This window comes from Cervus elaphus, chromosome 9, assembly GCF_910594005.1.
Source record: "Cervus elaphus chromosome 9, mCerEla1.1, whole genome shotgun sequence".
NCBI classification, from domain to species: Eukaryota; Metazoa; Chordata; class Mammalia; order Artiodactyla; family Cervidae; genus Cervus; species Cervus elaphus.
The window spans coordinates 25,808,586-25,820,833 of NC_057823.1; positions in this window are offsets into that span (position 1 = coordinate 25,808,586).

The window sequence follows — 12,248 nt, forward strand, 5'->3', positions numbered from 1 at the left end:
AATTTAACAAAAAAGTGTAAAACCTGTACCCTGAAAAGCACAAATCATTGTTGAAAGAAATTAAAGATCTAAATACGTGGAAAGGCTGGTGTTCATGGATCAGAAGATTTAATATTGTTAACATGGCCATGTTCTTCAACTTGCTCTATAGATTCAATGCAATCTTGGTCATAATTTTCCAACTGAATTCATGGTAAACATGTGTATTATAAGATATCATGAGATAATCAGTGTAAAAAAGCAAACAAAGCCCTTTCTGGTCAAAGAAATTTGGAAAAATAAGTTAGCCAAAATTAAACAATTTTATTTAATGCAGGACTTTTCAGCAACATTAATATGCTCAAGAGCACTGTCATTTGGCATTTTCCAAACTTATTTAGCTACAGATGCCTTTTTGGGGGACCATGTATTAATATGCCAAGGGCCATTAGTGCTCTCCAACACACATTTTGAGAAATACTGTCCCAGGGGATATTAATTCACTCTGTTAATCTACTTCTTATTGTCTCCCTAACTGACACAATGAGCAGTCAGTCAGGAAGAAGGGGGAGTCAGAAAACCAATGCCTGGTTCTGACCAATGAAAGAAAAAAGAAAATCAAGTCCATGTGCATAAGCACACGTATCTTAGCCTTTTATTAAATTGAAAGCTTCATTGACTGTATTTATTTATGATCACCTCTCAAAAGGATTGCTGGAAAGTGTCACACAAACTGACCATTTGAATCACACTCACTGCTTTTTAGTGACTGGGCAAAAAGATTTTGTACAATGTATAGATGCTAGTGAATGATGAATGGCTTCTCTTATTAGTCCAAAGTTCACAGCTCTTCCAAATTGCCTAATAGCATTCTGGGAACCAATTAACACACCAAAACAAGGATATGTCATTGTAATCAGCAAAATCTAGAGTGGAGGATCTCTACAGGTCAAATAATCTAGGTTTATCCAATTAATAAAGAACATAAAAAGAGATGTGGGGAGAACATTTAGACTAAGAAATACTTTAAAAACACTATTTAAAAAATGGGCAAAATTAATTATAGTGTTTAAAGATACACATTTGGGGAAGGAAATGCAAAGACATCACAACTATGAAAATCAGAATAGAGGTAAATTTTATGAAGGAAAGAAGGATTTGTGGTTGATAACGGCAATGTGGAGAGCTTCTGGAATGGCTGCCAAAGCTCTATTCTTTGATCTTTGCAATGGCTCACCTTTTAACAATTCATTATGTTATGTATAACAATCCATGTTATAGCATTATAACAATCCATAACATTATAATCATTATGCTATAAGCTGTTTTCTTAATCTGTGTTTAATCTTCTTAATCTGTGTTTTAAAAATGGCTTTATAAATAAGTATGCATCAAAGGTTATATATCCACATTTAATTTCTGCAGAAAACTGACCTTCAGAAGAATGGAGTAGATCTTAACATCTTTCTCCTGATATTCAGTACCTTCCTATGTCACCACATTAAGGTACATACCATTTCCAGATTCACTAAAAGACACCTGCATATAACCTTCTGATGACACTATTTCTTTCATTTCTTCTTTACATATAGAACTAGATAAAGTATTTGTGTTGTGGGCAACTATTTTCTAAAAATGTTTGTTTTATATTGGAACACAGTTGATTAACAAAGTTGTGTTAGTTACAGGTACACAGGAAAATGATTCAGTTATACATATCCATGCATCTATTCTTTTACAAATTCTTTTCCCATTTAGGCTGTTCCAGGGTATTGAGCTGAGTTCCTTGTGCTATATAGTAGGTCCTTGTTGGTTATTTATTTTAAATACCGAGTGTGTACAGGTCAATCTCAAACTGCCCATCTATCACCACTCCCCATTCTTCCACCCTGGTAGGTTTGTTCTCTAAGTTCATGAGTCTGTTTCTGTTTTGTAAATAAGTTCATTTATATAATTTTTTTTTAGATGCTGCATATAAGTGATATCATATGATATTTGTCTTTGACTTACTTCACTTAGTGGTTGGTATGTAGCTGTTTTTTAAAAATAGTTCTAAATAATTCTTTACAGAAGCCATCAAAATTGATTACAAGGTTATTCATTTTATTAAATGCAATAGGACATTCATAATATACTTCTCATGAAGTATGCGATTCAATTTTACCTTGTACAGCAATTAAATTGAGTTTCCGACACTCTGAATAATTAAGTACTAGGATAAAGAAGGACAAGTGATTGAAAAGTTGACTGGAATGATTAAAAGTATCACAAATATTGAAAAGTGTGTTGCAAAATATTCAAAAATAAATTTCTATTATGCTTAGTATAGTAAAAAATATGACAAACTGAACATTACCATACATACTCAAAAATTCGTAAGTAAAATTCTGTTAAATTCAACTGTTTGGATTGTATGGGAACTGAAGAGAAAATAAACTACAAAACAGATAACCATCCATCTCCTTGCTAGTTCTTAGAGACACATATGGCATGACTGGTTGCCAGTATGATTAAATGTGCTAAGTCACTTCAGACATGTCCGACTCTGTGTGACTCGATGGACTGTAGCCCGCCAGGCTCCTCTGTACATGGGATACTCCAGGCAAAAATACTTGAGTGGGTTGCCATTTCCTACTCCAGGGCATCTTCCTGACCCAAGGATTGGACACACATCTTTTTTTTTTTTTTTCATTTAGTTTTATTAGTTGGAGGCTAATTACTTTACAATATTGTAAAGTTTTTGTCATACATTGACATGAATCAGCCATGGAGTTACATGTATTCCCCATCCCGATCCCCCCTCCCACCTCCCTCTCCACCTGATTCCTCTGGGTCTTCCCAGTGCACCAGGCCTGAGCACTTGTCTCATGCGTCCAGCCTGGGCTGGTGATCTGTTTCACTGTAGATAATATACATGTTTCGATGCTGTTCTCTCGAAACATCCCACCCTCGCCTTCTCCCACAGAGTCCAAAAGTCTGTTCTGTACATCTGTGTTTCTTTCTCTGTTTTGCATATAGGGTTATCGTTATCATCTTTCTAAATTCCATATATATGCATTAGTATACTGTATTGGTCTTTATCTTTCTGGCTTACTTCACTCTGTATAAGGGGCTCCAGTTTCATCCATCTCATTAGAACTGACTCAAATGAATTCTTTTTAATGGCTGAGTAATATTCCATGGTGTATATGTACCACAGCTTTCTTATCCATTCGTCTGCTGATGGGCATCTAGGTTGCTTCCATGTCCTGGCTATTATAAACAGTGCTGTGATGAACATTGGGGTGCACGTGTCTCTTTCAGATCTGGATTCCTCACTGTGAACACACATCTCTTAAATTTCCTGCTTTGGCAGGTGGGCTCTTTACCATTAGCACCACTTGGAATTATTTGGGATTAAATAGTCACCATTTAAATTCAACCGAAAGCCTTTATTGTCTCCATCATTATGCAGGATAAAAATCAGATAATGTGTAAGTCATTCTTTTTACTGTAAAATTTTCAACTATTAATGGAACTCTTTAAAAAACTAAATTGAGAAGTATAACATATTAACCTATTAAGATTACATTATCTATTAGCTACAGAATTTAACCTTCTAGTCACTGGCAAACAAGAGGCAAAGTGCAGACAGGAACAGGGGAAGGGGCAAGGAAGAACTGATATAAAGGACCATGGTGTGGGGCACAGAACACTTTGCTAGGATGATCTAGGTAAGGAAAACCCTGGACTGAATTGCATGACCATTGGAGTTCCCATTCATATTATAATCTATGTAATTGGTATCTGTTGGAAAATACTCTATATAAATAAAAATTTTAACATATCTCCTGAGACCAAGACTGGGGCTGTGCCCTAGAAGATAAAATTTGGAAAGAATGACACTACACTAATTAGTTTGGTAAAAGGAAGCATAGAAGATAAAGACAGGAGGTTGGAAAGGCAAATGTCCCCTCTTGGCCTATGTCATGAGGCAACACTGGCCTTCTTTCTGACCCTTCTCATATCCATAGTGGCACTCTTGAGTAGTATCTGCAATTGTGGGTTTAGTTCTATAAAGAATTATTGTCTCTTACTCTCTTAGGCAAAGAGAACATTTAGGAGTCCTGAGGTCTGGAGTATTTTCAGAACTCATTAGTTAACTGAAGCATGCATAGAGGAAAAAATGTAACTACACAGACATTTGCTTTTGGCTTGATAGAGTAGCTTGTAAGAGATCAATGGTTCCACTGAGAACAATTAGAAAAACTAAAAAAAAAGCTACAAAAAAGAAATGATTTGAAGGATCAGAGAAAGAATGAATCAACAAAGACAAGAGGATCTACACTGCAGAAAGATGAGAAACACAATTTCCTTCAGGCCACTTTTCCTCTCAGGGGATTTGCCAATTCTTAGAAACCTGTGTCAGGCTTACAGAACAAATGGTGGCAGAGAAGTCATCAGAGTTTTAAGCAAACTCAGGAATACGGAGAGAGAATTGAGGTTTAGGCTGCTATGGGAGGCGGATGTGAGCCAGGATGCCAATATTCTTTAGATATGAGATACACACAAAAGAGTGTAGCCAATATCAAACACCTGCTGTCTTTTCAAGACGTTTACTATATAGGGCAAAAGGTTAAGAGGACCACAAAAAGCAGCTAAAAACTAAAGAGACGGTTTTGACAATCTCAAGGTATTGGAGGCATAAAAACTGGAGTTTATGACTTGTTGAAGAAAAGGTCCCTGGGGAGCACCTTAAACTCTTATTAGGAAACTTGAAGTTCCTAATAGTGAGTCAGGAAAGAAACAGTGAGACACATACAAAGATTCCAAAAGAGCTACAAGACGGCTCAGGCTCTTACAGGGTAGAGATAACTTGCTCCTCTGACATTAGCAAGAGGATGGGAGATCCTCCCAGTAGGAAGAAAACATCCACAGCCTCAAAATTCTCATATGCAATGCCCACATTTATTCAAACTTTCCAAGTGCAGCAAGAAGCAGGATCAAGAAAAAAACAGGTAATAGAAACAGATCTATAGTTGACCCAGATATTGGCACTATTGTCACTGACTTTAAATCACTGGGATTATTAATGTAGTCAAGAAAATAAATGACAAGAGTGTCAAGTGGAAGCTGCAGAATAGAAAGCACAATGACTAAAACTTATAAGTCTATTCAATGGGTTTAATAGTAGACAGAACTCAACTCAAGAGATTTTGTGACCTGGGAGATCAATCAACAGAAAATATCAAAACTCAAGCACAAGATTTAGAAAAAAAAGAAAAAAATAGAGCATAAAAGACATATATGAACATAATGCAAACTTTCAATAACACGTGACTGGAGTCCAGATGGAGAGGAGACAGAAAATGGAGCAAAAGCAATTAACTGAAAAAATTTTGGCTGAGATTTTTTCAAAATGATAAAAAGATGTCAAGTTAAAGATTTAAGAAGCAGTATGATCTCACAACAAAAGAAATCTATCTAGGTGTTGGTCCTTTATTGGACTGGAACCTGGTGGTCTGGAGTTGACAATGAGAGAGTGAAAGAAGAAAAGAGGCGAATATTCCCTGGGTTACGCAGCTGGCTTTCACGCTCCAGGGAATCAGCCAGAAATAGAGAGAGAGAGAGAGAGAGAGAAAGAAAGACATGGGGACCCAAGCTCTGATGGAGCAAAGGTGTTTTAATCAACATGGTGTGGGCATATATACTGTCTTACAAGGTAGTTATTTTCAGCAAAGATAAAGATTACAATTCCAGACTTACAAAACATAAGGCGATCCCTATTAAAGAGAGAGAGTTGTAAACAATCATTTTACTGTACGGTTCATAAGAAGGAAGAGGGTACTTATCACCATATTGAAAAACTAATGAAGGAAATGTCTGGATTCCTCAGCCCTGGGAAAGGCGGAAAGGCGTGCCTCTCCTCTTAATTCTTGAATATTCAGGAATTAATAAGGACCAGAGGATTCCTGACAGATCCAAAACAGCACACAGGAAGCCTCCTGTTAAATGCTTCCTGACACCTAGGCACAACATAACAAAATGCTGAAAATAAAAATAAAGAGTTAATCTTAAAAACAGCCACAGAATAAAAGACACATTTCCTCAGCATAAATAACTGAAGCCATAAGATGTGGCACAATGTCCCTAAAAGACTGAGAGAGAAAAAACTAACAACCCAGATTCCTATACAAGCAAAAATACCTTTTAAAAGTGAAAATGAAATGAAGACATTTCCAGACAGAAATAAGTAGAGAATTTGTCAAGACTAGAAATGCACTAAAATACATAATAAATGGAGTTCTTCAGGGAGAAGAAAATTGGTCCTGATCCTAGAAGGAAACACAAAACTGTAGAAAGAAAGAAAGACCAAAAGAATGAACAAAAAATATTCACAGATAAAAACAAATACTGAAAGGAACATGAAAAATGCCCACCAAGTCAAACAAAAGAGGAGGAGATAGGGAATCTACCCGAAAAAGAATTTAGAATAATGATAATAAAAATGATCCAAAATCTTGAAAACAAAATGGAGTTACAGATAAATAGCCTGGAGACAAAGATTGAAAAGATACAAGAATTGTTTAATAAAGACCTAGAAGAAATAAAAAAGAGTCAATTAAAAATGAACAATGCAATGAATGAGATCAAAAACACTTTGGAGGGAACCAAGAGTAGAATAACGGAGGCAGAAGATAGGATAAGTGAGGTAGAAGATAAAATGGTGGAAATAAATGAAGCAGAGAGGAAAAAAGAAAAAAGGATCAAAAGAAATGAGGACAACCTCAGGGACCTCTGGGACAATGTGAAACGCCCCAACATTCGAATCATAGGAGTCCCAGAAGAAGAAGACAAAAAGAAAGGCCATGAGAAAATACTCGAGGATATAATAGCTGAAAACTTCCCTAAAATGGGGAAGGAAATAGCCACCCAAGTCCAAGAAACCCAGAGAGTCCCAAACAGGATAAACCCAAGGCGAAACACCCCAAGACACATATTAATCAAACTAACAAAGATCAAACACAAAGAACAAATATTAAAAGCAGCAAGGGAAAAACAACAAATAACACACAAAGGGATTCCCATAAGGATAACAGCTGATCTATCAATAGAAACCCTCCAGGCCAGAAGGGAATGGCAGGACGTCCTGAAAGTAATGAAAGAGAATAACCTACAACCTAGATTACTGTATCCAGCAAGGATCTCATTCAGATATGAAGGAGAACTCAAAAGCTTTACAGATAAGCAAAAGCTGAGAGAATTCAGCACCACCAAACCAGCTCTTCAACAAATGCTAAAGGATCTTCTCTAGACAGGAAATGCAGAAAGGTTGTATAAACGTGAACCCAAAACAACAAAGTAAATGGCAACGGGACCACACCTATCAATAATTACCTTAAATGTAAATGGGTTGAATGCCCCAACCAAAAGACAAAGATTGGCTGAATGGATACAAAAACAAGACCCCCATATATGCTGTCTACAAGAGACCCACCTCAAAACAAGAGACACATACAGACTAAAAGTGAAGGGCTGGAAAAAAATATTTCATGCAAATGGAGACCAAAAGAAAGCAGGAGTCGCAATACTCATATCAGATAAAATAGACTTTCAAATAAAAGCTGTGAAAAAAAGCAAGATCCTCTATGACCCACCTCCCAGAATATTGGAAATAAAAGAAAAACTAAACAAATGGGATCTAATGAAACTTAAAAGCTTTTGCACTACAAAAGAAACTATAAGTAAGGTGAAAAGACAGCCGTCAGATTGGGAGAAAATAATAGCAAATGAAGAAACAGACAAAGGATTAATCTCAAAAATATACAAGCAACTCCTGAAGCTCAATTCCAGAAAAATAAATGACCCAATCAAAAAATGGGCCAGAGAACTAAACAGACATTTCTCCAAAGAAGACATACAGATGGCTAACAAACACATGAAAAGGTGCTCAACATCACTCATTATTAGAGAAATGCAAATCAAAACCACAATGAGGTACCATTACACGCCAGTCAGGATGGCTGCTATCCAAAAGTCTACAAGCAATAAATGCTGGAGAGGGTGTGGAGAAAAGGGAACCCTCTTACACTGTTGGTGGGAATGCAAACTAGTACAGCCACTATGGAAAACAGTGTGGAGATTCCTTAAAAAACTGGAAATAGAACTGCCATATGACCCAGCAATCCCACTTCTGGGCATACACACTGAGGAAACCAGATCTGAAAGAGACACATGCACCCCAATGTTCATCGCAGCACTGTTTATAATAGCCAGGACATGGAAGCAACCTAGATGCCCATCAGCAGACGAATGGATAAGGAAGCTGTGGTACATATACACCATGGAATTTTACTCAGCCGTCAAAAAGAATTCATTTGAACCAGTCCTAATGAGATGGATGAAACTGGAGCCCCTTATACAGAGTGAAGTAAGCCAGAAAGATAAAGAACATTACAGCATACTAACACATATATATGGAATTTAGAAAGATGGTAACGATAACCCTATATGCAAAACAGAAAAAGAGACACAGAAATACAGAACAGACTTTTGAACTCTGTGGGAGAAGGTGAGGGTGGGATGTTTCAAAAGAACAGCATGTATACTATCTATGGTGAAACAGATCACCAGCCCAGGTGGGACGCACGAGACAAGTGCTCCGGCCTGGTGCACTGGGAAGACCCAGAGGAATCGGGTGGAGAGGGAGATGGGAGGGGGGATCGGGATGGGGAATACGTGTAAATCTATGGCTGATTCATGTCAATGTATGACAAAACCCACTGAAATGTTGTGAAGCAAGTAGCCTCCAACTAATAAAAAAATTAAAAAAAAAAAAAAAAAGCTGTGAAAAAAGACAAAGAAGGACACTACATAATGATCAAAGGATCAATCCAAGAAGAAGATATAACAATTATAAATATATATACACCCAACATAGGAGCACCGCAATATGTACGGCAAACACTAATGAGTATGAAAGAGGAAATTAATAGTAACACAATAATAGTGGGAGACTTTAATACCCCACTCACAACTATGGATAGATCAACTAAACAGAAAATTAACAAGGAAACACAAACCTTAAATGACACAATGGACCAGCTAGACCTAATTGATATCTATAGGACATTTCACCCCAAAACAATCAACTTCACCTTTTTCTCAAGTGCACACGGAACCTTCTCCAGAATAGATCACATCCTGGGCCATAAATCTGGTCTTGGAAAATTCAAAAAACTTGAAATCATTCCAGTCATCTTTTCTGACCACAGTGCAGTAAGATTAGATCTCAATTACAGGAAAAAAATTGTTAAAACTTCAAACATATGGAGGCTAAATAACACGCTTCTGAATAACCAACAAATCATAGAAGAAATCAAAAAAGAAATCAAAATATGTATAGAAATGAATGAAAATGAAAACACAACCACCCAAAACCTATGGGACACTGTAAAAGCAGTGCTAAGGGGAAGGTTCATAGCATTACAGGCTTACATCAAGAAACAAGAAAAAAACCAAATGAATAACCTCACTCTACACCTAAAGCAATTAGAGAAGGAAGAAATGAAGAACCCCAGGGTCAGCAGAAGGAAAGAAATCTTAAAAATCAGGGCAGAAATAAATGCAAAAGAAACTAAAGAGACCATAGCAAAAATCAACAAAGCTAAAAGCGGGTTTTTTGAAAAAATAAACAAAATTGACAAACCATTAGCAAGACTCATTAAGAAACAAAGAGAAAAGAACCAAATTAACAAAATTAGAAATGAAAATGGAGAGATCACAACAGACAACACTGAAATACAAAGGATCATAAGAGACTACTACCAGCAGCTCTATGCCAATAAAATGGACAACTTGGATGAAATGGACAAATTCTTAGAAAAGTATAACTTTCCAAAACTGAACCAGGAAGAAATAGAAGATCTTAACAGACCCATCACAAGCAAGGAAATCGAAACTGTAATCAGAAATCTTTCAGCAAACAAAAGCCCAGGACCAGATGGCTTCACAGCTGAATTCTACCAAAAATTTAGAGAAGAGCTAACACCTACCATACTCAAACTCTTCCAGAAAATTGCAGAAGAAGGTAAACTTCCAAACTCATTCTATGAGGCCACCATCACCCTAATTCCAAAATCAGACAAAGATGCCACAAAAAAAGAAAACTACAGGCCAATATCACTGATGAACATAGATGCAAAAATCCTTAACAAAATTCTAGCAAACAGAATCCAACAACATATTAAAAAAATCATACACCATGACCAAGTGGGCTTTATCCCAGGAATGCAAGGATTCTTCAATATCCGCAAATCAATCAATGTAATACACCACATTAACAAATTGAAAGATAAAAACCATATGATTATCTCAATAGATGCAGAGAAAGCCTTTGACAAAATTCAACACTCATTTATGATTAAAACTCTCCAAAAAGCAGGAATAGAAGGAACATACCTCAACATAATAAAAGCTATATATGACAAACCCACAGCAAGCATCACCCTCAATGGTGAAAAATTGAAAGCATTTCCCCTGAAATCAGGAACAAGACAAGGGTGCCCACTCTCACCACTACTGTTCAACATAGTGTTGGAAGTTTTGGCCACAGCAATCAGAGCAGAAAAAGAAGTAAAAGGAATCCAGATAGGAAAAGAAGAAGTGAAACTCTCACTGTTTGCAGATGACATGATCCTCTACATAGAAAACCCTAAAGACTCTACCAGAAAATTACTAGAACTAATCAATGAATATAGTAAAGTTGCAGGATATAAAATTAACACACAGAAATCCCTTGCATTCCTATATACTAACAATGAAAAAACAGAAAGAGAAATTAAGGAAACAATACCATTCACCATTGCAACAAAAAGAATAAAATACTTAGGAGTATATCTACCTAAAGAAACAAAAGACCTATACATAGAAAACTATAAAACACTGATGAAAGAAATCAAAGAGGACACAAACAGATGGAGAAACATACCGTGTTCATGGATTGGAAGAATCAATATTGTCAAAATGGTTATTCTACCCAAAGCAATCTATAGATTCAATGCAATCCCTATCAAGCTACCAACGGTATTTTTCACAGAACTAGACCAAAGAATTTCACAATTTGTATGGAAATACAAAAAACCTCGAATAGCCAAAGTAATCTTGAGAAAGAAGAATGGAACTGGAGGAATCAACCTGCCTGACTTCAGACTCTACTACAAAGCCACAGTCATCAAGACAGTATGGTACTGGCACAAAGACAGAAATATAGACCAATGGAACAGAATAGAAAGCCCAGAGATAAATCCATGAACCTATGGACACCTTATCTTTGACAAAGGAGGCAAGGATATACAATGGAAAAAAGACAACCTCTTTAACAAGTGGTGCTGGGAAAACTGGTCAACCACTTGTAAAAGAATGAAACTAGAACACTTTCTAACACCATACACAAAAATAAACTCAAAATGGATTAAAGATCTAAATGTAAGACCAGAAACTATAAAACTCCTAGAGGAGAACATAGGCAAAACACTCTCCGACATAAATCACAGCAGGATCCTCTATGACCCGGCAAAACACTCTCCGACATAAATCACAGCAAGATCCTCTATGACCCACCTCCCAGAATATTGGAAATAAAAGCAAAAATAAACAAATGGGATCTAATGAAACTTAAAAGCTTTTGCACTACAAAGGAAACTATAAGTAAGGTGAAAAGACAGCCCTCAGATTGGGAGAAAATAATAGCAAATGAAGAAACAGACAAAGGATTAATCTCAAAAATATACAAGCAACTCCTGCAGCTCAATTCCAGAAAAATAAATGACCCAATCAAAAAATGGGCCAGAGAACTAAACAGACATTTCTCCAAAGAAGACATACAGATGGCTAACAAACACATGAAAAAGTGCTCAACATCACTCATTATTAGAGAAATGCAAATCAAAATCACAATGAGGTACCATTACACGCCAGTCAGGATGGCTGCTATCCAAAAGTCTACAAGCAATAAATGCTGGAGAGGGTGTGGAGAAAAGGGAACCCTCTTACAGTGTTGGTGGGAATGCAAACTAGTACAGCCACTATGGAAAACAGTGTGGAGATTCCTTAAAAAACTGGAAATAGAACTGCCATATGACCCAGCAATCCCACTTCTGGGCATACACACTGAGGAAACCAGATCTGAAAGAGACACGTGCACCCCAATGTTCATCGCAGCACTGTTTATAATAGCCAGGACATGGAAGCAACCTAGATGCCCATCAGCAGATGAATGGATAAGGAAG